Here is a 22,944-nt window from a genome sequence, read left to right as displayed (position 1 = left end):
TCAGTGGTTAAGAGCGCTTTCACAGACCCTGAGCTCAGTTTCCAGAACCAGCATCAAATGGATGTGGTTTCCTTGGTCACCTGTGTGCTCAGGCAGTACTCACAAGCATGCAGATGAGCGCGCACACACACACACAGTTTAAACTAAGAAAAACAAATCTTTTAAAAGTGGCTGGATTGTGAGCCAGCTAAAAGAAAAATATATGAGGAAATGGGGTGTGATGATATGGTGGACAGGAAGAGTATGTGTCCACCTTCCTTTCTGGTTCCCAGCAGACTGCTCCTAAATCCCTGATTCCCACAGAGGTGCTAAATTGCTCCTTTGAATCTAGTGTTTGGCTTTTAGCAATAGATCCTGATGCAGATTTCCTGATCCATTGGAATTTCCTAGCTCATGGGAACATCTCTGTTCTCTGGAGGCAACCTTTGGTGGGCTCCCATGAGGCTGGTCACCAGAAAGACCACACCACGGTTAGAAGCTTCAAGCATTTTGTTTGTTTGTTTGTTTGTTTGTTTGTTAACAGAAAGAGAAGTCTTTATTGATAAATAAATTATGATTAAACATTGTGACAGTTTGTTAGAGAATAAAAGCTCAGAGTGGCCATCTTCTCAACCCTGAACCTACCTATTAGCTTTGGCCTTCTTGCTGGCAGCCTTGCTTGGATGAGGTCTTGGGTGGGCAACCCAAGGCTTTGGAGGTTCTCAGAAGTCTTTGTCTTCCTTACCCTGTTTTGTGCTTTGATCTCTGTACCATCCTAGCACCCTCAACAGCTGCCCCAGTGTGGTCCATGGCTGCCGTCTTCCTTTAGGCAAGGGAAGCAACACTGTTCTGGACCTTGCTAGTTGAGGGCTTTGATTTTTCACATGCACCTTGGGTTTTCCCATGGGCCTCTGCATCTTGCCTGCTCCCACTGTGTTTGACCTTCTGGCTTATGACCTTGTGGCCTAAGCCACAGTGGAAGGGACTCCTGTGGCTTCAAGCTTTTAACTCTATCTGGTCCTCTTCGAGGAGGAAGGGACAGGAAGTGACTTAATAATCAATTGTGTTTGTATGATGAAGCCTCCATAAAAACTCCCAAATTTAGAAAATGTCTTGATGTCTGTCCCACTTTGCCTTCTGTTGGGATAAACACAAACAAAAGAAACATGGGAAAGAAAGGGGTTATTTGGCGTGCACCTCCCAGGTCACAGTGTGTCACTCCGGGAAGTCAAGGCAGGAAGTACAGGCCAATCTGATGGAGATGTTTTCCTGAGCTTCCCTCTTTTCCGATGATTCTATTTGTGTCAAGCTGACAGAAAACTAGCCAATGGTGTCATTAAGCATGCAAAGGCATTTGAGGGCAGCTGTCCAGAGAAGAGGTGGAAGGTCGGTGCCCCTGCCTTGCTATGTGACTTTCTTCCATCTCCTTTCATTTGTATCTTTAAAAAGATCCTTTGCCGTGGGCTGGAGAGATGGCTTAGTGGTTAAGAGCACTGGCTTCTCTTCCAGAGGACCAGGGTTTGAGTCCCAGCACCCACATGGTAGCTCAAAAGAGATCTGACCTCTGGCCTCTGTAGACAGCTGCACTGGTGTATACATACCCAGTATGTATACACATTTTCAAAAGATCCTTTGTAATTAAATTGGCAACCAAGGGCCGGTGACATGACTCAGCTTGCTGACAACCACTCCTCGAGAGAAAGTTGTCCTCTGACCTCCACATATGCATTGTAACACATGCATACACACCAACCCACACACACACCACACACACACACACACACACAAAATAAAATAAAATAAATAAATGTAGAAAATAACAAATTTGCAGCTGAAAGTCACCCCTCCCCCTGAGTCCTGTGAGCCATGCTAAGAAACTATTGATCCCAAGTAGGGAGCTGTGGGGACCTAGGATGCATGGACCCTCGGGTATGCAGCCGAGTTGGACAGCAACTGTGAGCAACTGAGACCCCTCTATTCATGACTGACACCTCGAGTTAGCAGGTGTTGGGAAACCCACACGTCTGTTCACAGAAGCTTGAGAGCAGGGATCACAGGCAGTACAATGGATGATCGTTTTGTTCCCTGAGCAAGAATCCAACACTCTCCCTTGGCATCAGCAAGAAGATAAAGGTCGAGAAAGGCTTGGAGGTGGCTGTCCCTGTGGTGTAACCCGACAACGGGAGCTGAGTTCAGATGACAAAAGAGGTGCTGCCGTGAGGCATGATTACCCAGCCCACACTCATCTAAGGCCACGGGCGGAAGTGCTAAGAAAGGCTGGATCACTACAGGCGCAGGCAGGGCCAGCCTGGAGAGCAGACGCACTGGAGGGCTCACCTGTGGTCCCCACGATGGGCGTGGGCTCTGACGGGCGTATTCCTTTATTGTCTGTTTATTTTGCTTTCTGGTGATGTGGACGTTGACAAAAATTCAGTAGAGACTGTACTCTGTCCTCCTCCCAGGTTAGTGACAGGAAGTGTAATCCTGTTTAGTGATGCTCAAAGGCACATGACAGCTAGCTGCATCTTTCCACAAGTGGCTTTGGCGAGTGTGAAGAACTGATGCACGCCTGTAGAATAGTGTGCTAGGCAGGTGTTGGGTGCAGTGCACCTGTGTGCAAGGTGTGCTGGGCTGGTGTGTTGGATGCAGTAGGCCATGGTGCCAGGTACATTTTTACTGGACCTAATTTCAGTTCACTCTGGATTTACCTGGATGCAAGACCTTTTATAAGTTGAGGATCATCCATCCTTTGTGTGGGGGGTGGAGGGGCCCAGGCCGGGAGGGGGTCTGTGTCATCATGGAGAAAGCATGAGGATGAATGTCTGAACTAAGCTGTGACGATAAACCTCTGAAACTGCTAACTCCCCATGCTCCCGTTACCCTCACAATGAACCTTGTGTGCCTGTGAATGCCTGTGCAGCCTTCTGCTTCATGCCTGAGACAACGAACGGAGGTGGAGAGAGCACAGGCAAGAACTACGGCGCTGTACCCAAGTGCTGTCTAACCCCCCCAGGGTGGGGTTAGAGGGAGACAGAAAGACTGAGGGGATGTTTTCAAAATAGTGGGGAGGTTCTGGCTTGGGAATGAAGCTGCAGGTGCTGGCACATTTAGTCACGACCCTTAGGGTAGAGTAAAGGTCAGCTGGAATAGAGAGAGCTCCAGAAATAAATCTCAGTTGCCTGATGGCCACATGACCAGGGAACTGGGCAAAGGCCTTGCTCTGCCCAGAATTTGGCCTTAGCATAGGTGTTTAAGGGCCAGGGAGCCCCTAAATTCCTACTTAAGAACATGGGGTGCTGCCACAGACATCGGGCTTCCATTGTCAAGCTAGAATGGCCACTGTAAGATGGTGTGGTGGTTAGAACAGGAATGGCCCCCATAGACTCGTGTGTGGGTGTCTGGCCCATAGGTTGTGGCACTGTTTGGAGATGTGGCCTTGCTGGAGGAAGTGTGTCACTGTGGGCGGGCTTTGAGGTCTCTTATGCTCAAGCCAGGCCCAGCATGGAGCACAGTCTCCTTCTGCCTCCTGCAGATCAAGAGGTTGAACTCTCAGCTACCTCTCCAGCACCGTGTCTGCCTGCGTGCCGCCATGCCTCCCACCATGCCTCCCGCCACGACAATAAGCTTCTGAAACTGTAAGCTTTGACTCTCCTTGTGCTGGCTACAGAAAAATGAATCCACATGACATACAAGCACCCGGAAGTGACCAGGATGATAATTTTGAAAAGTAAAGAGCTGCTTATAACTTTGTACTTAGACAGTACGGCAGAAGTGGAAGCACTGCTGTGATTGCCTCATGAGGTAGCATCCATTGCCTACCGTAAGGCTGTAACCACAATTTATCCCCCCTCCCCTCATACATACATACATATTACAGCCGAGAGACTAAAGAATGTGTGTATACGTGGCATATACGGTGTATGGTGTATAAACACATCTTTCTAGACATCTTTCAGCAGTACTTCCAGGGAGTTAGGTCCTGATTAGTGAGTATTTTCAACTGTCTTTTCTTGACCCAATACAATTATATAGGAACCACATGCATGGGAAAGAATGCTGGATCTTTACATTTTCGAAAATCCAGAGCTTGTGTTTTCCTTAGTCTAATTAACCTCTTCTCCTGAAGGAAAAAAAAAAAGTGAAAAGTCCTCAATTCTTTCTGTTGTAACCAAGGACAGCACATCATAACCAACCACCTCATCCCTTCTGTCCCAGGGAACATCCTGTAACTTCCCCTTCAGGATCAGAACTGAACACCACAAGATGGGAGCAGAACCAGGCGCTAAGAGTAGACCACTCCCACTGGTAACAGGAAGGTTGATGGCTCCACAACCTTTTCAGAGAACAGACTGATAGAATTTTGAAGTCACAAGTAGTTCCGTTCCCCCAGACAGGAAGTTTTAGAGCTAAAACTTCATAAAAATCCATAAATGAAGCGAGCCTGCGAAAGACAGTTGGAAAAGACCAGTTGATGTGACAGAGTTTAGGAAGCCCTTGTGTCCATCAGTCTCCCTGTTCCTGTGACACCCCAAGGAGGAAGGACTTACCCAGCTCACAGGTCCAGAGGCTTTGGTCTGACAGGGTGGGGAGGGCAGTCCACATTACTGGAGTTAGGAAGGGAGGAGGAGGAGAGAGAAAAGGAGAAAGGTTGGGGAGAGTAGGAAACCAAAGGAAGAGAAAGATGGTGACAGGACCAGGAGTCGGCCTAGGACACCCCAAGACCAAGATCTCAGCACAAAGATTTATTTGTTCCAGAGAGGCAATGGGCAGAGAATAAGAGACAAAGATGAGAGATAGAGGTGGGGGAGGGAGGGCAGGCAAGGAGAAGGGGCAGGAATATTTGTCCCTGAGAGGGACAAAGGACTTCCTCTCGATAGAGAGGAGACAGAGGAGGCCCAGAGGCTAATGGTGGTTTATAAAGGTAAAAGAGGAAGTGATAGGATGAGATGTTTAATTTTGATTGGACGTGTTAATTAGGGTGGCCAAAGGGTGTTTTTGATTACTGGACTTCAATACCTTGATAGCTGGATCTTGGTGGTCAGCCTCAGGAGGAGAAAGTGGCCAAATAATGGAGTAGACCTTGGTGAGTAGCTTTAGGGATGAAATCTAACGGTTCTTAGCAAGGCAGAGGGAGTAGGAGGAGGGAAAGGCCTGCCCATGCCATGCTCCCCACACTTGGGCCTGCCAGAGCCCTTCAGATAGGCTTGCATTAGCTTAGCTCTCTCCTCCTTCCGGGTGTCACAACCCACAGGAGGGGGCCACCAGCTGGGGGTGGGGCACCCTTCCTTTTTCAAGGCTCTATGCGAAATGCCTTCACAGGCAGACCCAGAGGTGTGCTTCACTTAATCCCGGAAGCACTTCCCATCCAGCCAGATTGAAAAAGCAGCATCACCCATCACATCCTCCCAGCAGGGACATGATGAAGGGACCATGTGATTAGTCAGAAAGAAGGCTCTCAGCCGAATCCTAACTGTGCAAGGCAGTGTGGCCCTCCAGCAGCAGCCACCTCACAGCACAGAAAGACTGTGATGATACCACAGACAGGCTGTGCGTGTGCGTGTGTGTGTGTGCGTGTACACTTGTGTTCTGCCCGTACTGGCAATTGAATCCAGTGGTCCACTACTGCTACAGCAGCTCCACTCTGCACATTTTTAAATAGTTTTCGTCTGTTCGTTCGCTTGGAGGGTGTTGTGTCTGGGGATTTTGTTTGGTTTTGCTTTTGTGGTGTTTTTGCACGGTCTCACTGTGTAGCCCTGGCGTAAGCCTAGAGCTCAGTTATATAGAGCAGGCTGTCCTGAATCTCACAGAAACCTCCTGCCTCTGCCTCTCCAGCACTAGGATTAAAGGTGTGCACCACCGTGCTTTCGGCACACTCCGGAAGCAGATACTACAGTGCCATTCCCATTTCCTGATACATTGATACCTTGCAGGAACTTGAGCATAAGCTGGCTGGAGAGGCCCTTGCCTAGCACACACGCGCACGCGTGCGCGCACACATACACACACACACACACACACACACACACACAGGCACACACACACACACAGGCACACACACTACCTTGAAAGCAAGACAGCACTGCTGCAGAAGCCTCTGTAAAACGAGGACGTGAACAAACAAGATTTGGATACTCACCACCCCTGAGACAGAAAAAGGACCCCCAAAGCTAATTTAGAATGGCTTTGGGGGTCTCTTCCTGGTAACAACTGAAAGGTTAAGTTTCACACTGATGCCATCTGGAAAACAGGTGACACAGGAAACTACAACACAAATAAATAACATATTAGATAACCCGGAAGTATTAGCCACCAATTCGGATATGAACTTGTGCCAAATAAGGACACATAAAGTAACTACAATTCAAGTTCTCCGGAAGCCAAGTGTGATTGTCACTTGTGGTGACAAATACCTGAGGGAAACAGCTGAGGAGAAAAAGAAAGGTCTGTTTTGACTCAGGGTTTCAGACATGGCTGGCATGAAGGCTAATCTTGGCTGTTACTTGGGAAAACGTTCTTCATCTTATAGGCCTATAGGTGTATCTATGGGGTGGGTTTTAAAAATCATTACCAATTAATGTAGGAGGGCCCAGCTCACTGTGGGTGAAGGGTCCAGCCTGCGGTGGCCATTGCCCTCCTGACAGGTGGGCCTGGACTGCACTGGAGGCAGCTGACGTGAGCTGCATAGGAAGCCATCAAGCAGTGTCCCTCCATGGGTTCTGCCTCCGCTCCTGCTTGAGTTCCTCCTGACCTCACTTCTCTCAATGGCGAGCAGCGATCAGGCTGTGCAAGCCAATGAACGGCTCCCCTGCCTCCTGTTGCTATTTCGTTTATCATAGCAACAGCAAGCAAATTAGAACATGTGGGCCAGTAAGCATGTGAGCCTGAGGTGATACTGAATGTGGCAGTGGAGGTCAGAGTGGCTTCCCTCTGCAGCTGGACGCAGAGAGGAGAAGACACACCCTTCAGAGGGGTTGCTGGTGATCGATGTCTGGGCCTGGTGCTCCCAGGCTCTTGGCATCTTTTTCAAGGAGTTTGAAAGGTGTACACACAAGAAGCAAGACAGTTTTATTAAGATCAAAGAGAAAGTACAAATTTTGGGTGCACTGCCAGACAGCCTTTAAGAGAGAGCACTCAAGGGACCCCAGTTTTTGCTTGGGGAATTCCTTTTATGAGGTTCAGGAGGAGGAGGAGTTTGGTAGCTACGGGATGAAGTGGGGGGTAGCTGTGAGTTATGTAACCTTTGTTTCTCTCCCTAATGGTCCATGTCTTTATTAATCATGGATGAACTTAGCACACTCATGACCTAATTACCTCTTAATAGCGCCGCCAGCTGGGGAATCAAACCTTTCACACACGGACTTTGGGAGGGAGGACAAGTCATCTTCAGACTCTCACATCTGGTAAGATTCATGGGCCCAGCAAGATGGCTTAGCATGTAAAGCTTGATGACTAAGCATGATAACCTGAGTTTAATCCCTGGGACCCACATGGTGGAAAGAAGAAAACTGAATTCTCCAAGTTGTCCTCTGACACACACACACACACACACACACACACACACACACACACAGCAAATAAAAATGTAAATTAAAAAAATATATAAAAAAGCTCATATCTTGGTGATTTTTACTTCAGAAAATTACAGAGTATTTTTATTAATTGCTTTTTCCTCCCCCCCCCCCCCTTGGAGATAGGCTCTTACGTAGCCCAGGCTAGCCTCAAACATGCTGTGTAAAAGATGACCTTGACCATTTGTCTGCCCGCTGCTGCCTCCCAAAAGCTGGGGTTACATGCCTCAGCCACCAAAGCCTGCTATGTTAGCTGAACTCTCTTGCCCAGGCAAGAGGAGGGCATGGTCTCAGCTCTCCGTTGGCTTCCTTTCATGAGGAATGATTTTACACTCTCACACTTTTCCCTTCCCCGAGTACAGTGACTATGGAATCTCCTTGGAGAAGGAAGGGACCTGAGATGTGTCACCAGGCAGGCACGGTTCCTGTTGAGACAGAGCAGACATCTTCCTGTCAGAAATGGATCATCCAGTAGCTAAAAGATCAGTGGGAGGACATTTCTCAGGATACATGTGTAAGGCAGTGAGTGAAGTGTGTATTAGCCTCGGGAGGGCTCTGAGGGGCAGGAACTGCCTGAATGCCTCACCACTGAAGAGCAGAAGCTCCGCTGAACAGCCAGCTGGGGTAGGGGATATTTTTAACCTTTGTGGATTTCATGATGCAAATAACCCCGCCCCCACCCCAGCCAGGGCAGATTCAAGCCACCACAGCCACTTCCTGGAAACTGAACCGTCTGCACTGGCGAGCTGCTGCCTGCCAGCAGCGTCCACTGTTCTGGGCCTTCAAGGTGAGCCCAGCCAGCCAGCTTCAACGCAGAGTTCTCAGTATCAAAAGCTAAGAAAACCAACATTTAAAAACGAGAGATAAACAAATTTTTAGGATTTTCTTCCCCCCCTTCCCTCCCTCTCTCTTTAAAAGTTTATGATCTACAATTGCCATCATTTTCTAAAAGAAAGGCTATTTTAGCTGACACGGCGGCACATACCTGTAATCCTAGCAGTCCACACAGACTGAAGTGGGAGGACTTGGAGTTGGTGGCCAGCCTGAGCTCCGCAGCAAGACTGTTATTTTTTGCCACCTGACACTAGCTAGAGTCATCTGAGAAGCTGGAGCCTCAGTTCCCAGAGGCCAGTCTCTGAGGGCATTTTCTTGGCGTGTGATTGCTGTGGGCGGGTCCACAGCCTGTGGGTTTTAGCCACCCTGGGCAGGTGGTCCCTCCTGGGTTGTGTAAGAAAGCAGGCTGAGTTAGCCGCAGAAGCACCAGGGAAGGGGGTTGGGGGTTTGGTCACTCATCCTCACAAGGGCAGACTTCCTGGCTCAGGAGTAGACATACATACATGTATACACACATATATGTCTATATATATAATGTTCAGAGACGGGGCATTTGTATAATTTGAGGTGGAGGTTTGGCTCTCTGAGGTCGAAAGGTCATCATCCCTTTGGGCACCTTCAGAAGCCCAACAGGTAGTCTGGTGGCTTTGAGACAGAGACCTTTGAAGACCCTGCACAAGGCAAGACCCTGACGGAGGCTGTGACCTCTGTCACTGTACTCAGCAAAGCCAGCGAGTCACAGGGCAACCAAAGCAAGCAGCTTCGGGACCAGTCTTAAGACTCCCTGGCTTTCGGTCTCTTCACAAAACTCTCGCCTTTTATGAGAAGTCTTAAACTGACTTCTCTTTATGTTCCATTGGCAAGAGCTATGTCAGTCACCTGAGAACAGCTGTGAGGTCAAGATCTCCATGGCTGCGCAGACACTGGCCTTGTGATTACGGAGCTCAGCGGCCACCCAACCCCAGGGCAGAAGCACTTGAGGGGCCTCTTCTGTGGGCTGGCATCCCCAGGCACCTCTTCGTGGTCACACAGTTCACTCAGGTCAGGCTTGGGAGCCCTCTAGATGGCTGCCAGTCAGGAGGGTGGACCTGCAGAGCGTAGCTGAGGTGGCATCAAAAGGCAGAAAGCGGAGGAGGGTTTCATCTGGGACTCAGGAGCTTCAGGTACCGGGAATCAAACTGGCTGGCAAACAGGAAGGAGGAAGGCAGGGGAAACGCTCCAGAGCTGATGAAAATCTCCCTTTTGTGAGGAAAAGAGGCAGGGATATCTTAACTATGGGCGCCAGTGTGTACACTCAGGCGTGTTCCTAAGCATCAGTCTGTGAATTCAAAACATAAACAATTCTTTGAAATGCATCATTTTTTCCCTACATTTTCTTGTTTTTCTTTCGTGTGCACAGGTGTTTTGCCTGCTGAAAGAGCAGCCAGTGCTCAGAACCACACTGAGCTCTCTCACCAGGCCCACCTGTGTGTGTGTGTGTGTGTGTGTGAGAGAGAGAGAGAGAGAGAGAGAGTCTCAAAGTAGCTCAGGCTGGCTGGCTTTGAACTCACAAGCTTCTATCTCAGCTTCCTGCCACACCACTTTACATTATTGTTTCTAGAGATTATTTTTCCACAGCTAAGGTGAAAACTAAACGTGATAATGAACTCAGCAGGAAGGGCCATAGACAATGGGGAAAACATTCTATATTCACTTTGGGTTTTTTTTGTTTTTTAATGCGACAAGATCTTATTATATAGTCCCAGGCTGGCCTTAAACCCAAGGTAGCAGTCCCCCTGCCTCAGCTTCCCGGGTACCTGAGATATGAACCATTTCCTAGGTCATGTTAGGACCAAGGAGCTTGTTGGCCATGGGGACATCTGTCTTTGAGTATGCTCTTGAAAGGGAATCCTGTCAGGTGCAGATAGGAGGCTCTCCCCAGCCCTTTAGGGTGTAAAGCTCACTGTTGCACTGTATTTTCTCTGTTCTGTAGAGACACTGGAGCAGGCAGAGGACCAGGGGGTTGGGATGGTGGGGTCCACCCTTCGCCTTTCCTTGCCCTGCCCCAGAACAGCTGTGTTGCCGGTGATACCGTACCCTCCCCAGCCCTGGTTATGTGCATGTTGAGTGTAAGTGCCAGGCTCCTCACGCCCTTTGTCACGAAGTTACCTTTCTAGGCAGCGTTTTTCTCCATTTTCATCTCCTGAGGCCACTGGCGGCTTCTCTCCAGATTTACTGAGGCAGAGATTTGTCTTTAATTCTGTTGTGTGGACAGTTGAGTGTGGGAGCCTAAGGAGGCCTGAAGAGAGTGGTCGCTCCCCTGCATCTGGAGTTGCAGATGCTGGGAACTAACCCCCGGTCCCCAGCAACAGGTGCACTCTTCCAGGATGGAGGCAACTTCTGCTTCTCCTGCCCTGTCTGTCTGTTCACAGTTCCTCACGTGTCTCTGTTGGTTGTTTTTCCCATTGTTTGGTGTTCTAGCCCAGGCTCTGGAAATCTCCCTAAGAAGTCGCCAAAGCAAATGATTCCACAGGGACTGATTGTGTTCGTAGAGCATCAGAAACTAGGCTGCCACATCAGGAGGAGCCTGACTTGTGTGAGGTACATGGATCCCTTTACCTGGACGGGCACGGTGCCACACCGCCCTCCCAGGCTTGGAAAACAGGGAAGGCAGACTGCCGAGTCACTCTCTTCTGCCCTTGTGCTGTGAATAACCCAGCCAGCTAGAAGGTGCTCCTGTTAGAGAGGAGCCCATAGCTTTGCTGAAGCAGTAACTGTGGCAAACAGCATTCTCCCAATTTAAAGAGAAAGAAGGAAAGAAAACAAAAGCCTGAGTGATCCTGAACACACATTTATTTTCTCAATTTTCAATGACCACATAATGCTACACAGTGGTTTTCTGCTGCCAAGAGCATCAAATCCACAACATGGATTCATCTTCAGAGCCATTCCTCTGTGACACTCTGTCATCCTCTCACATTTGTATTTCAGCAAACAATTACTGAACGTGGATTAGGAGCCAAAGCCTCGAATCTTGTTTTCCCTCCCTCCAGCTGGGTCTGTTCGCATCATCTAGCCCTCCAGAGCGTCCTTGACAGGAACAAGCAAAATGTTCCAGGGATGCTCAAGCCAGCCCCTGGGGGCGGTTCCTTTCTGCTGATGTAGGCTGAGCCCAGGTCAGTTCTAAGAGCCACCCAGCACCTCCCCGGGCCCCCATCGCTCTCCTTGCCAGGTCCCACACTCACATCAAATCCTTGTGTTCAGGGACCTCTTCCAAGTGGGGAAATATGCCCAGTGTCATTTTCTCAAGTTTCTTTTGTTTTTTAAACCCTGTCTTTTTTAAAAATTAATTTATTTTTATTTCATGTGCATTGATGTTTTGCCTACATGTATATCTGAGTGAGGGGGTCAGATCTTGGCGTTACAGACAGTTGTGAGCTGCCATGTGGGTGCTGGATTGAACCCGGGTCCTCTGGAAGAGCAGTCAGTGCTCTTAACCACTGAGCTGTCTCTCCAGCCCCTCAAATTTTTATTTATTAAACTCTACAAAGGAAAAAAAAAGCATTTGGTTCCGAAAAAAACCCAATATTTTTTTTCATAGACATTCTTACTATTTGGAGGTGCATTGGTTCATGTAATTCTGAGTCGGAACTTCCATCTGAAAACGAAAAATGACCATGAAGGGGTGTAGCTCAGCGACAGAGTTCTTGACTAAGACACATATGGCCTTGAGTTCAATCTGCCAGTGGCAGCAAAAAAGAAAGAAAGAAAGAAAAAGAAAAGGAACTAATTTGAACTAGTAAAATTCCATTATCCTGCTAATCCTACCGTGTTTTTTACCTGAGTAGTGATTGGTTTGTACAAGGAAACAAGTTACAGAGCTGGAGAGATGGCTGGTTGGCTGAAGGTGCTCACTGATCACGTGGGGGAGGGGACCAGATCCCAGGACCTGGGGGCTGGAGAGGGGCTTTCAGCTCCATCTCCAAGGATCCAGCGCTCTCGTGGTCCCTGAGGACACTGCAGCATGTTGTACATGCTTGCTTTCTCATGTACAGCCATGCGCGCACACACATACACACATACACATACATGTTAACTTTTTTTAAGGGAACAAGTGAAGGAGTGTCCATCTCTGGGTCTCAGTCTCCAGAGCAGGAACAGACTCTCCCTAGTCCTGTCCATTCTGACCTACTTCCTCCTGCCTTCTGCTTCCACACTTCAACTCTGGTGCCCTTTGAGGACTTCCTCCTTTGAGCTCCCTGCACACTAAGGATGACAGGAACGTCCTAGACTTCCTCTGTGTGCCCCTGGATAGGCTCAGTCCCTGAATCTGAGATGCCTGTACCCTTCCCCAACGAGAGTGATGTGAACTCCTGGCTGCTGCTCTGCACGTGGCAGGGCTGGCACCCCTGTGGCACAGAGGTGGCACAGGGACGGTGCCCCTCACAGATACAGCCAAAGGTAAACAGTCTTACCAGGATCAACCCGCTGGCTGCTTTCAGGTTCATTCTACCCTTTTATATTCTGCCGGCGCCATGATCTAGTTAATAATCCGAGACACAATTTTTACCACAATCTCTTGATTGCTCCTTAGATCTGGATTCCAGCATTACCATTCAGCAACTCTGCTAAGAGACCTTGGAGGACTTTCTCTCTCAAGCCTTACCTTAATCTTCCTCAGGCAGGTTACATACCCACAACCCAGTACTCCACTGTAGGCCAAGCTAGACAAAGCTGTTTCCCCTAGGCCTGCCTCTCTCGGCGAACAGGACTAGCTAAGAGTCACTTTGGGGTGAGATCCTCACCCCAAAGCAGGGGCTCTCAGCTGGGGTGCAGAGTAGACTAAGCTTGGAACTTCATCAAGTTGTATCCCTTGCTTCCAACCCCAGGAACTGACTGAAGCAGAATTCCTGGGCCTAAGCATGGGTGTTTTAATTTTAGGGTGTTTGTTTGTTTGGGGTTCTGGGGATATTATGAGAACCTGCCTTTTCCATTGCCAGTTCACATCACTGCCATGTCCTGGAGCTGACCCTCAAGATGCTGCATGAAGCAGCCAGCACAAAGCTTAACACAAGCGTGCTGGCTTCCCTTGTCCTGCCTCACCCCTGGTGGACACGATTTAACCGCTGTGAGAAGGGTCTCCCTCACTCCAGCTCAATGTGAATGGCTGCCATCTCATTTCACATAGATCCAGTTTGCTTTATGTCTAGCCTGCAGTAGACAGTAATGGTTTGCTAATGACAAAAAAAACTTAAAGATTCTTCAAAATTTTAAGTGTGTCAGTGTGTCTGTGTTGGTGTGTCAATGTATGCTTGTGTATGCATGTCGATGTGTGTGTGAGAGTACATGTGTGTGCACGCGCACACACACACACACACATACACACACACACACACACACACCCCACATGTAGTGTCTGAGGAGGCCAGAGGCACCGGATAGCCTGCAGCTGGCGTTACAGGCAGTTGTGAGCTGGTGGAGTAGATACGGGAAATTGAACTTGGGTTCTCTGGATGAGCAGAATGGTATTTTTTAAGTGCTGAGCCAGATTTTTTTTTTCTTTCACTTTCCTGTGATATGAAACTTAACAAAATACACTGTTGAAAAACAGTGCTTGCGGGAGTGAAATGAAGGAATTGTTTAGCTTAGCTGCTGGGAGGAGACAGAGCTGCTCAGTGAGCAACTGTGAGGTTACATGCATGTGCACGCTGCTGAGCTCTGTGGAACTGGGTCTTTTAGGTCTGAGCTCATTGTCACTCAAAATTTCCTTCAGGAAAATTCCCTGCAGTCCCTGCTTCATACAGAAAGCCCCAGTTTTAGCGGAAGGCGGGTTGGGTGAATACAAGTTCAGTTTTGACTTTGCAGCACAGAATTGTCGTCCTTTACCCTCGTGTAGATTCTGGTACTAACTAGCAGCGACCTGTACTGATGTCACCAAGTCCTGCTGAAGTGCCTGACCCAGGGCTCTCCACTGGGACAATGCGTGTGCCCCTAGTGCTGTGGGCACAAGAATGTTTGAGCCTTTTTCATACTGGACTCCATTCAATCCTCAGAAATGTTCCTTGAGACGGGGACTGCTGCCATACCCAGCTGAGGAGACTGAAGCTCGGAGAGATGAGTGTTCATGGGTAAAGCCAGATACGGTCCAATTCAGCCAGCTCCGATGTCCGTTCCTCTTCTCCCAATCTACTACTCATTTGCAAGAGACTTGCCTGCTTTGGGGCTACCCTGACACCTGAGACTTGCTTACACTTCAGCGCTGCTTCTGGTGTCTCCTGGTTTTGCATGTCTCTCCTGGCTTACAGACTGTCCCCAGAGCTGTCTGATTTATCTCCTTGCTCTCAGCACTTACGCAAGGGGGTGGTGATCAGCAGATAAAGTCTTGAGTCGAGGTCTGACCCCTTAAACTTGTCCTTGTTTAGTCTTCACAACAGCTTCGCAAAGGAGACTCTTTCGGTTTGATAGATAAAAGCTCAAGAAGGTTAAGCAATTGGCTCAGTTCCCAGAGAAATCAAATCGGGAGCCGTATTTTATACCCAGGCATCCACCTGCCCCATCGCTGCTGCGGTGCCGGGACCAGGACACTAGAGAACATGTATTTATTTCCCTGCGTGCCCTGGGCCTCTCTTCTGCAGCCATCGTCACTGTGTCATTCTCCCCCACCCCACTGTCACCAGCCCCATCAGGTCACTGTCACCCATCAGGCGTATGTATTACTATCACAGTAACTACATCTGCAATATTAGCAGACCCTCAAAACCGAAGATTAAGAATGACGCGGCTTTTACGTGTGGGCGTTTCTGACCTTCCTTACAGACACAGACAGACCTGGCCCACAGCAGCCGAACACATTGCTCTGTACAAACATAAACTGCAGATTGAGAAGCGCACACTACCACATGAGGCAGCCAGAGACTCTCCCAAGGGTTAGCCTTACAGCTCGTGGCTCAGTCTTCCCTCTGCTGGGACCCCGCCTTGCCCTCCTCTTAGGACTTTGAGTGACTTATGCAGTGCCCTACCTCTTGTAGGGGCATATGGCCATATTGTGTTAAACTTCTTGCAAAGCTGGGTGTGGTGGCTAACACCTGTAATCCCAGTACTGTGGGAGGCAGAGGCAGGCAGACTGCTGTGAGTTCGAGGCCAGCCTGGTCTACAAAGCGAGTCCTGGACAGCCAGGCTACACAGAGACACCCTGTCTCAAAAAGACAAAACCCAAACAAAACAAAACACCACAAACAAATAAACAAACAAAAACTCCCCTGCAAGCCAGACCTAGTGGTGCAGGCCTGTAAGGAAAGCCAAGCCAAGGCAGGAGGATACCAAGTTCAAAATCAGCTGTAGCTGCACAGGGAGACCTTTCTCAAACACCAGATGTAAAAAGGGAGGACAGTAGGGCAAAGAAAGCAGCTCAGGCATACAGAACGTGCCTGGCGGGTGTGAAACTCTGGTGTGAGTCCTCAGTCAGGTCGCTGAGGGTCCTTCTTGTAGACCAGGCCGCTTGCGGTAGACTGCCGCTTTCCTGTAGCCCCCAGACCTTACTGCTAACATAGTCATGCCTCCCCAGGGCCTCCCCAGGGGGAGGCACACACACTAGAACTAGTGTAGAACCATAAATGGCCCTGGATCTCTACTTAGCGCAAGACAAACCTCGACAGAGCAAATAAAACCATTTGTTTTAGGCAGATTGCTTAGACTCAACAATTAGACTCTCAGAATATTAAGGTTTCCCGCTCTTCTGGGAACCCTGAAACAGAGGTCTCTGCTGAAGTATCTCAGATGCGCTGCCAAGAAGGAGGAGGTCTCCCTGGCACGGGAGTTCTGTGTACTATTTAAAGAACGGAGCTTACACAAGAGAAGCAGCCCTGTATGGCCAGGGTTTTCATTGAGGACGAGGAACGAGGAAGGTGGCCCTGTGGCAAAAATCAGACAGGAAATGAAGCTGTGTTTGGAAACAATGCTGGCCATTTGCCCTGCTTGAAAATTCCGTTTAAAGTTACTGAATCAATCTCGAGTGCTGTGAATTATTTATTAATGTTCTATATTTAACTTGGAAAATGAAGACTGTGTTCCTGTAAGAGAAAGCCTGCTTCAGTCTTCTGCAGATGCTCTTGAGAAAGATCTCGAAAAGGTGGAGCTTTGTCCCGGGGAAGGCCAATGAGGATCATAAAACAAGGAAACTTTTGTTCTCGGGTTGTCAGCACGATCGCTCATCACAGGTCTGATGGATGCTCTGAGTTTCTCTCTCTTCCCGTCCCATCTCCTCTGATGTCTTTCTAAATCACACAGAGGTGGTGACCCCCTCTGAGCCTGCTCGTATGGCAGAGGCACATCATATTCAAAGTTTAGTTGCCTCGGGTGACAGGCTACCGTGAGAGCCCAGACAAGGTTTGCAGTCTAGGATCAGATCCCGAGGCAAGGCACAGAGGGCTAAGAAAATAGACCTCAGCCCACGAGAATCAACTGGGATGCTTTGTTTATTTTGAAGCAGGGTCTCATGTAGCCCAGGCTACCCTCAAACCTGCTTTATAACTGAAAATAACCTTGAACTTGTAAATCCTATTGTCTCTACCTCCCAAATGCTGGGATTATTGGTGTTCATCACCACACAAGGTTGCCTGTTCTCATTTTCTCATTTTTTCCATTCTCTGTTTCTCTTTCCATTCCATTTTTAGCATGGTGTGTGTGTGTGTGTGTGTGTGTGTGTGTGTGTGTGTGTGTATTTAAACAGTCACTGTTCACTATGCCTATGTGTATAGTAACTAAACATGCAACTTACAGTTAGGTTTGGTTTTGTTTTAATCATTTCCTTCTTTTCTGGAAGTTGATGGTACAGATTAAGCAATCGCTAATTCAAAACTCCAGCACTCTTGTGCGTGCCAATTCGACATCACAGTAGACAAGCCAGTTCTGCATAATTTGCTGCTGCTTGCACAAAATCATTGAAAATATTGTATGAAATTACCTTTAGGCTATGACTATAACACACATATTTTTCCAGCATATCTTATTATGGGAATGTAAATTTGCCAAAAACTTGAAAAGTACAGTTCAAAACACTCTGGCTCAAGGACTACTCAATCAGAAATTGCCCTTCAAATGTCCGCTTAAGGGACTGAAGAGTGCCGGGCATGGTAGCTCAGGCCTGTGATCCCAGCACTTGGGGAGGCAGAGGCAGGCAGATCTCTGAGAGTTCAAGGCCAGCCTGGACAGCCAAGGCTACACAGAGAAACCCTGTCACAAAAAAAGAAAAAAAAAAAAAAAAGAGGGGTTAGAGGGCTGGAGAGATGGTTCGGTGGTTAAGAGCACTTGCTGCTCTTGCAGAGGACCAGGGTTCAATTCCTGCACCCACATGGTGGTTTCGAACCCTCAGGACCTCCAGTTCCAGACACCCGCTTCTGACGGCCTCAGGCACACGCACACATGTTCTGCACTCATGCACCTGCAGGCAGAACACTCACACATACAACGAAATGAATAATCTAATAATTTTCAAGTCTGCTTAGGTTTTTTTAAATCCCTTTATAATTCTTCCATACTTTCCAGTATTCTGTCAGCCCACTGTTCTGTTAGAGCAGTCTAACAAGGTAACTTATCAAATCCAGTTCCCAGTTAACCTTTTTTAAATATCAAAAGAGAAAACCTTAACATTTTGGATATAGAGTGATTGTGAGCATATTTATGCCGAGGTATGTGGGTCTAAGGAAGGGTTAACACAGGGCTCACAAGATCACTTTGCCAGCAAGCAGTGGCCATCAGGGGCAGGGTCCCCAGCACCAGAATGACTCACTGCCAATCCTGGCCACCCCTCCAGGGTTTCTTAACCACGATCTTCAGCTGACTTGTGCTTTGCTTTTCTGATCCATAAAACAGAAATAAGTGCCTTGAGATAGAATCTAGATGATACAAGTAAATCACTACAAATATTTGATACACAGTTAGTGCTCAATAAATACTAAGTCCTACTTAATAATAGCGAAAGAAGAAAGTAAAACAGTGGAATACTTTACAACTTATTTGTGAAAACAGTGCAAACATGAGATTAGAAAGAAAAAATCTGGAAAGGAATATTCTCAGCATGTACAACAGGCCAACTGGTTAATGCGTTTAATATTTATTAAGTCTTAGGTGAAATAGGAAAATAACAAAGTACACAAGTTGACAGTTTATAAAAGAAATCAGATAGGCCATGTGACAACATATCTGCCCTTGTCCATAGTAAAAATGTAACAAAAACATAATGGTATATCGGAAAGAGAAAGTTATAGATTACTAATCACACAGAGGAACATTCCTACCCCTCTGCTACACATTAGAAGAATAATAAAGCAATGTGAGGATGATCTATACACACACACAAAGATTGCTTACCTTGAAAGACAGTATAGAAGCTGAAATAGTAATTGGAATCAGCCATTACCTATGAAATAAACTGAATTAATCATTTACAACCTCTCAAAACAGAATGTGCCAGGCCCAGAGATGCTCCAGGGTCAAGTTTACTCAACAAGTAGGAAGTTCACACCTGTCTTAACAGTGTTCTGTTGTTGTTATTCCTTCACAAAATAAAGATTGTTGTTTTGTTTTGTTTTTGAGACAGGGTCATAATGCCCAACCTAGCTGGGAAGTCTTCTTGTTCGTTTAACTTGTATTTTGTATGTATGAATGTTTTGCCTGCATGTATACACCATGTGTTTTTTTTTGGTGGTCACATAGTCCAGAAAAGGGAATCCATTCCCCAGGAACTGGAGCTATAACCAGTTGTGGGTTATCATGTGCTAGGAATCGAACCCTGGTCCTCTGCAAGAGCAGAAAGTGCTTTTAATCAGTGAGCCATCTCTTCCTCCAGCCCCTCACTAGCCAAGAACTCTTGAATTCAAATGATCCTCTGCCCCAGCCCACTGTGCATCAGGAAGCAAAGATTTAGGTTCATTTGCAAAGAGTAATATGTGTAAACCCAAGCATCGACTTAAAGCTAAGTCATTAAGTCTGCCCTGCTATGAAAATTAAAAGCCATAAGATCAATGACCAGATCACTATATTGGTGTTACAAGTACTCAATTACCCAGTCACCCAAATCGCCACACATAAAATTGATTAACACATGAATAGTGAAGTATGCTTGGGAGGTACCTGGGCTTGAAGAACCCTGCTTCAGTGTGTTACAAATGAGAACTTACCAAGGACCCTGAGTATTGGATAGAAGAGTAAATGATTTGGGAGGTAGCACCATGTCAGCATTCACTCCTGCACTGTTAAGACCCTGAGAAATCAGGCTCAAACTCACCTATTAAACTGATGCTGTATCGTAGAAGCACGTGGGATTCCAGGCTGTCGGTGCCGCTCTGTACGTTACCTAGGAAACCATTATGTGGTCTCACTCTAGCTAGAAGAAAAACAGTGAGTAGAGAACGGTCTAGACTCCTCTGTGAAGGGCTGTTTTGTGGTTCCATGGCCCCGATGCTTGCCTTCCCTCTTCTCCACCGCTCCAGTGTGATCCGGGTCTGCAGTCAGAACCACTGTCCCGACACACACAAAACTGTATCTGCAACCAAACAGAGTGTTTGGTTTTCGCCTGCGCTTGCTGCTTTGTGATTTGTGCATGTATGTTTTGAGCCAGGTTATACATCATAGACCCTTTTTCTGCAACCTTTTCCCCCCTGAAGTATCTGGTGGGGCCGTATCTTCTCGTGTGGTAATATGCAGAGCAGAGCTGCTGCAACCATCACAGACCCAGGCACAAATTCTCTTTCATGAGATTGCCTCACTACCTAATGTACCAACAAGGCCAGGAACCGTTCCCGGCTCTCCCCAACACTGAGCGTAAATTTCCACTCCCCGGCACCGCACTGCCATGTCTGAGTCTGCTACGGAAGATTAAGTGTTCTCTTTTCCCACGTCTGGGCGAGAAGTGGGGAAACAGGGCAGATGATGAGGCTAAGAAGTCAGGCTTGGTTCAAGGTCAGCTTGGACAGCTTAGTGAGAACCTGTCTCAAAATAAGAAGTAGAAAGGCAGGGTCTGGAATGCAGCTCAGTGGTAGATTGCTTGTCTGGCGTGTGCAAACCTCAGGTTCAAAGCTTAGTCCCAATAGATGTCATAGTAAGGCAGGCACGGTAACATCAGTATTTAGGAAGGCAAGGGAAGAAGATTGTAATGAGTTCAAGGCCAGTCTGACCTACATGAGAATACCAGGCCAGCCAGGGTTCCGTAGCAGGACTCTGCTCAAAAGGAAAAGAGGTAATTCTTGGAGTGGGTATGCCACGTGAATTAGCTACTGAGAAGTGACCCTGCTCATGTCCTCCTTGACAGCCCCCCCTTTCTGCTCCCCCACAGCTCTGATACTCCAGGTTCCTGTGTTCTTGGAGTACGTGCTACTGTCTGGATTGACTCCCAGCTCTGTCTTCCTGCCTCCTAGTTGACCTGTCATGCATCGGAAAGTTAAAGTTCTTAGGTGCTCTTAATTGCTTCGCAGATTGGCCTGGCTCCTCCTCTGCACCAGTCCTGATTGTGTTTATTTTTGATTCAGTAAAGACTGCTATCTGTATACTCTGTGATTTGTCTCATAAAGGCATTAGAATACCTGGCCCAGGTACTCCCTAACCATTTCATATTCCTTAGAGTTAGTATAGCCAGGCACTAATTTAGCTAATTACCTTAAAGAAGAAGGGGGGGGGGGGGGGGTGGGGGGTTGGGCCAGAGGTTAAGAGCACTGCTGCTTTTCAAGAGGTCCTGAGTTCAATTCCCAGCAACCACATGGTGGTTCACGACCATCTCTAATGAGATCTGGTGCCCTCTTCTGACTTGTAGGTGTACATGCAGATAGAACATTGTATACATAATAAATAACTCTTAAAGAAGAAGGAAGAGGAGGAGGAGGAAAAGAGGGAGAGACAGAGAGAGAGGCCATAGTCATGGCCAGTACCTAGAATAAGGCCTGATGTGCTTTGCTCACCTTGCTATTTTTTTTTTTAACATTATTGAGATGAGGCAAAAGTTCTCTTCCACTTTCTTCAGCCTCTTTTATCCGAACTGATCACTTAAAAATAAGAGATTTGGAGCTGGGCAGTGGTGGCACAAGCATTTAATCCCAGCACCCGGGAGGCAGAGACTGGTGCAACTCTGTGTTTGAGGCCAGCCTGGTCTACATGGAGAGTTGCAGACCAACCAGATTCTGCCTCAAAAATCAAGCGGAACAAAAGAAAGAAAGCAGGCATTTAAAGCAGTGACCTCGTGCGTTGGGAAAGAAATGGAGGAAACAGGCCTGATGCAGATGCTGCCCCGCCCCCCACCTCCCTCCCCGACTCTGTGCCTCCAAACTCTGCTGTCCCCAAACTACAGAAAGGGGCTCTAGATGGCTTACCCAGAGTCTGTTCACCCACCCCGGAAGTAGCTTGGTTTGTGATGATCAAGGCCTCTACAGACTCATCCTGAGAAGCCGGAGCCAACCAGGCTCTGCCAGGCTTCGGAGCTGCTGCTGGCAGTCTGACGGCCTCAGTAGGGCGTGAGTGTAGGAGAGCCCTGATGGTCAGGGCTTACCCTGATGGACCTTACCCTAATGAAGCCCACGGTCATGACCTCTAGAAAAGAAAAAGGCGACAGGGAGGCTGAGTTAGTTTAGGTCTGCCCCACACGTGTAGAACAGCGGTTCTGATCTGTGTTGGCATGGCTGGCTGGCCTCGTGGCTTGGCTGGGATGACCTGGGGAGCTGGCCTCTGAGCTCACCCTGTGTCCCTGAAGAGAGCCAGGTCTGCACCTCGTGAACTCCACCGAAGAGGAAGCCCCGGAAGCTGCGCCACCCACCGCCCTTCAGGAACTGCTGACTCTCTCCACAGGGCGAGGATGACTCGGCATTGAGGACTCGGCCAAGCGGAGATCCCCACCTTTCCCGCCTCTCGCCTTCCTTCCTTTTTCCTTCTCCGCGCCCGGCGATGGACGGGCTGGACGATAGGCTCTTCCCTTCGAAGACCCGTAAGTACGCACCCCTCCCCGCAACAGGCACACGCCGCCGCCACAGAGCGGAGCGCAGGCCCGAGATAGCCCCTAGAAACGCACGAACACGCGGGCCTCTCTCCATCCACAGCGATAATAAGCAAACACCGGAGCGCGCGACTCCTTCCATTCACAGCAAACACCCGAGCGCGCCGGCGTGACGGACTTTCCTCAACCCACTTCCTCCTACAGTATCAGTCTGTGGTCAGTCCAGTTCTGCAAATGACAGTCTCTCCTTCAGACATCACCAGCTAACAGGGTTTGGTAGCTGGAATGTAATCGTAAGAGAGCCTTAAATCACTGAGGTAAGAGTTTTCCCAAGATCCTCTGTGAGCCCACCAGCCCCAGACACAAGCTGGCGGGTGACAGACCGGAAACTGCTGCCGTCCCTGGCGGCAGCCTCTGTTCCCCTCCAAATCAAAAGTCAAAACAGCCTCCTTGCTGGAGCATTTCAGTTTGTGGAAGACCTCACCCTGTGGGTACGTAGTAGGGTTCAGTTTTTCTGCTGGGTACCGTGGCAAGCCAGGCGGGAGAGGGACCTGTCTGGCCTTGCAACTTGAGGCGAACAGCGACCCCCTGGGAAATATTTTCGGCCGT

The 22,944-nt window shown here is 48.3% G+C and overlaps 1 protein-coding gene across 7 annotated transcripts in view; it reads left to right on the top strand.

Annotated features, from left to right (window-relative positions):
• Pced1b (PC-esterase domain containing 1B) overlaps window positions 1-22,944 on the top strand; it is a 122,554-nt gene that overhangs the window by 79,288 nt on the left and 20,322 nt on the right. For 5 of the 7 annotated variants that reach the window (XM_055627143.1, XM_055627140.1, XM_055627141.1 and 2 more), the window contains exon 3: window positions 22,191-22,326. The exons of 1 other annotated variant lie outside the window; for it this stretch is intronic. The gene's annotated coding sequence lies outside the window, so the exon portion shown is untranslated. Of the gene's footprint in view, window positions 1-3,574; window positions 3,615-22,190; window positions 22,327-22,944 lie in introns of those variants that run through there. One more of the 7 variants, XM_055627145.1, reaches the window with a different exon arrangement.

Source organism: Psammomys obesus, unplaced genomic scaffold (genome assembly GCF_907164565.1).
Source record: "Psammomys obesus unplaced genomic scaffold, mPsaObe1.curated_primary_1811, whole genome shotgun sequence".
NCBI classification, from domain to species: Eukaryota; Metazoa; Chordata; class Mammalia; order Rodentia; family Muridae; genus Psammomys; species Psammomys obesus.
The sequence above is the reverse complement of the archived record's forward strand: the minus strand, read 5'-3'. Positions and strand labels throughout refer to the sequence as shown.